Raw genomic sequence first — 4,510 nt, forward strand, 5'->3', positions numbered from 1 at the left:
TATTCTCTTCTTATACTTACATAAGGAATCTCTATACTGTGACATAGAGGATTCCTCTTCTTTTTTGTTTTCTTCTTTTTCATATGAGCAGGAACAAGGATAAGAACATTCTTGTTGAAGCTGACCCTGAACCTGAAAGGACTCTGAAGAGGAAGCGAAGGGAAGCTAAAGCACAACTCTCTGGAGAAAATCTGACAGAAATTTTTGAAAAAGAAGGAGACATGGCCGAAAATAATAACAATGCAAGGAAGATGCTTGGTGACTTTACTGCACCTAATTCCAATTTACATGGAAGAAGCATCTCAATCCCTGCCATTGGAGCAAACAATTTTGAGCTGAAACCTCAATTAGTTTCTCTGATGCAACAGAATTGCAAGTTTTATGGACTTCCATCCGAAGATCCCTTTCAGTTCTTAACTAAATTCTTGCAGATCTGTGATACTGTTAAGACCAATGGGGTTGATCCTGAGGTCTACAGGCTTATGCTTTTTCCATTTGCTATAAGAGACAAAGCTAGAATATGGTTGGACTCTCAACCTAAAGACAGCCTGAACTCTTGGGATAAGCTGGTCATGGCTTTCTTAGCCAAGTTCTTTCCTCCTCAAAAGCTTAGCAAGCTTAGAGTGGATGTTCAAACCTTCAGACAGAAGGAAGGTAAATCCCTCTATGAAGCTTGGGAGAGATACAAGGAACTGACCAAAAAGTGTCCTTCTGACATGCTTTCAGAATGGACCATCCTGGATATATTCTATGATGGTCTGTCTGAATTATCAAAGATGTCATTGGACCATTCTGCAGGTGGATCTATTCACCTAAAGAAAACGCCTGCAGAAGCTCAAGAACTCATTGACATGGTTACAAATAACTAGTTCATGTACACTTCTGAAAGGAATCCTGTGAGTAATGGGACGCCTCAGAGGAAGGTTGTTCTTGAAATTGATACTCTGAATGCCATATTAGCTCAGAACAAAATATTGACTCAACAAGTCAATATAATCTCTCAGAGTCTGAATGAATTGAAGGAATTATCCAACAGTACTAAAGAGGCATCTTCTGAAGAAGAAGCTTATGATCCTGAGAACCCTGCAATAACAGAGGTGAATTACATGGGTGAACCCTATGGAAACACCTATAATCCCTCATGGAAAAATCATCCAAATTTCTCAAGGAAGGATCAACAAAAGCCTCAACAAGGCTTTAATAATGGTGGAAGAAACAGGTTTAGCAATAGCAAACCTTTTCCATCATCCACTCAGCAACAGACAGAGAATTCTGAGTAGAACCCATCTAGCTTAGCAAATATAGTCTCTGATCTATCTAAGGCCACTATGAGTTTCATGAATGAAACAAGGTCCTCCATTAGAAATTTGGAGGCACAAGTGGGCCAGCTGAGTAAAAGAGTCACTGAAACTCCTCCTAGTACTCTCCCAAGCAATACAGAAGAAAATCCAAAGAGAGAATGCAAGGCCATTGATTTAACCATCATGGCCGAACCTACAAGGGAGGAGAAGGACGTGAATCCTAGTGAGGAAGACCTCCTGGGACGTCCAGTGACCAATAAGGAGTTTCCCTTCGAGGAACCAAAGAAATCTGAGGCTCAATTAGAGACCATAGAGATTCCATTAAACCTCCTTCTGCCCTTCATGAGCTCTGATGAATATTCGTCCTCTGAAGAGGATGAAGAAATTACTGAAGAGCAAGTTGCTAAGTACCTTGGTGCAATCATGAAGCTGAATGCCATTATTTGGTAATGAGACTTGGAAAGATGAACCTCCCTTGCTCACCAATGAACTGAATGCATTGGATAGGCAGAAATTACCTCAAAAGAAATAGGATCCTGGCAAATTCTTAATACCCTGTACCATAGGCACCATGACCTTTGAGAAGGCTCTGTGTGACCTGGGGTCAGGAATAAACTTAATGCCACTTTCTGTAATAGAGAAACTTGGGATCTTTGAGGTGCAAGATGCCAGAATCTCATTAGAGATGGCAGACAACTCAAGAAAACAGGTTTATAGACAAGTAGAGGACGTGTTAGTAAAGGTTGAAGGCCTTTACATCCCTGCTGATTTCATAATCCTAGACACTGGTAAGGAAGAGGATGAATCCATCATCCTTGGAAGACCCTTCCTAGCCACAGCAAGAGCTGTGATTGATGTGGACAGAGGAGAACTAGTCCTTCAACTGAATAAGGACAACCTTGTGTTTAAAACTCAAGAATCTCCTTTTGTAACCATGGAGAGGAAGCATGAAAAGCTTCTCTCACTGCAGAGTCAACCAAAGCCCCCACAGTCAAACTCTAAGTTTGGTGTTGGGAGGTCCCAACAATGCTCTGAACATCTGTGAGGCTCCATGAGAGCTCACTGTCAAGCTATTGACGTTAAAGAAGCGCTTGTTGGGAGGCAACCCAATGTTATTTAATTATATCTATTTTATTTTCCTTGTGTTATTTCGTGTTTTATTAGGTTGATGATCATGTGGAGTCACAAAAACTACTAAAAAATCAAAAATAGAATGAAAAATAGCACACCCTAGAGGAGAGCAGTCTGGCGTTTAAACGCCAGAAACAAGCATCTGTCTGGCGTTTAATGCCAGAAACAAGCACCAAGCTGGCATTTAACGCCAGAAACAAGCATCTGCCTGGCGTTAAACGCCAGAAACAGGCTACATTTGGGCGTTTAACGCCAGAAACAAGCAGCAAATTGGCGTTAAACGCCAGGATTGCACAGCAAGGGTGTTTTACACGCCTAATTGGAGCAGGGATGTTAAGTCCTTGACCCCACTTGATCTGTGGACCCCACAGGATCCCTCAGGATCTGTGGACCCCACAGGATCCCTCAGGATCTGTGGATCCCACAGGATCCGCACATCTTCTTCTCTCCTTTTCACACCTTTTCATAACTCTCTTCCCCAAATACCCTTCACCAATCACCTCAATCACTCTTTCCCATCACCTCTTCACCACTTACATCCATCCTCTCTTCCCCATAAACCCCACTTACCTCCAAAATTCAAACTCTTTTCCCTCCCAAACCCAACCCTAATGGCCGAACCCTAAATCCCATCCCACCCCTATATAAACCCCTCTTTCCTTCTTCATTTTCACACAACGTAACCCTCTCTTCTTACCCTTGGCCGAATACACCTTCTCCCTCCATCTCCTCCATTCTTTTTCTTCTTCTCCTTCTTTCTTTCTTCTTTTACTTGGGGATGAGCAAACATTTTAAGTTTGGTGTGGTAAAAGCATAGCTTTTTGTTTTTCCATAACCATTTATGGCACCTAAGGCCAGAGAAACCTCTAGAAAGAGGAAAGGGAAGGCAATTGCTTCCACCTCTGAGTCATGGAAGATGGAGAGATTCATCTCAAAGGTTCATCAAGACCACTTCTATGAAGTTGTGGCTAAGAAGAAAGTGATCCCTTAGGTTCCTTTTAAGCTCAAAAAGAATGAGTATCCGGAGATCCGACATGAGATCCGAAGAAGAGGTTGGAAGTTCTCACCAACCCCATTCAACAAGTCGGGATCTTAATAATTCAAGAGTTCTATGCAAACGCATGGATCACTAGGAACCATGATCAAAGTGTGAACCTGAATCCAAAGCATTGGCTTACCATGGTTCGGGGGAAATACTTAGATTTCAGTCCGGAAAATGTAAGGCTGGCGTTCAACTTGCCAATGATGGAAGAAAATGCACGCCCCTACACAAGAAGGGTCAACTTTGATCAAAGGTTGGACCAAGTCCTCATAGACATATGTGAGGAAGGAGCTCAATGGAAAATTGACTCAAGAGGCAAGCCAGTTCAATTAAGAAGGCATGACCTCAAACCAGTGGCTAGGGGATGGCTATAGTTCATTCAACGCTCAATCATTCCTACTAGTAACTGGTTTGAAGTTACTATAGACCGGGCCATCATGATCCATAGTATCATGATTGGAGAGGAGGTGGAAGTTCATGAGATTATACCTCAAGAACTTTACAAGGTGGCTGACAAGTCCTCCACTTGGGCAAGGTTAGCCTTTCCTCACCTCATATGCCACCTATGCAATTCGGCTGGAATTGACATAGAGGGAGACATCCTCATTGAAGAGGACAAGCCCATCACTAAGAAAATTATGGAGCAAATAAGAGATCATGGACCTCAACAAGAGTATGAGGAAACTCCCCACCATGAAATCCCTGAGATGCCTCAAGGGATGCACCTTCCTCCACAAAACTATTGGGAGCAAATCAACACCTCTCTAGGAGAATTAAGTTCCAACATGGGATAACTAAGGGTGGAGCATCAAGAGCACTCCATCATCCTTCATGAGATTAGAGAAGATCAAAGAGCTATGTGGGAGGAGCAACAAAGGCAAGGAAGAGACATAGAGGAGCTCAAAAGCACCATTGGTTCTTCAAGAAGAGGAAGACGCCACCCTCACTAAGGTGGACTCATTCCTTAATCTCCTTGTCTATTTATTTTACTATTTTTCGTTTATTATGCTTTATGTTTATTTTTGTTTGTGTCTTA

General features: G+C 42.3%; 1 non-coding gene across 1 annotated transcript; it reads right to left on the reverse strand.

The window, feature by feature from the left end:
• Nucleotides 1–614: 614 nt before the first annotated feature.
• On the reverse strand, nucleotides 615–722 carry LOC148580001 (small nucleolar RNA R71). The gene has a single exon (XR_015894414.1). It is a non-coding gene; the product is annotated as a small nucleolar RNA R71 (small nucleolar RNA).
• Between the last annotated feature and the right edge of the window lie 3,788 nt (nucleotides 723–4,510).

Source organism: Arachis ipaensis, chromosome B10 (assembly GCF_059453495.1).
Source record: "Arachis ipaensis isolate K30076 ecotype BB chromosome B10, ASM5945349v1, whole genome shotgun sequence".
In the NCBI taxonomy this organism is placed as follows: Eukaryota; Viridiplantae; Streptophyta; class Magnoliopsida; order Fabales; family Fabaceae; genus Arachis; species Arachis ipaensis.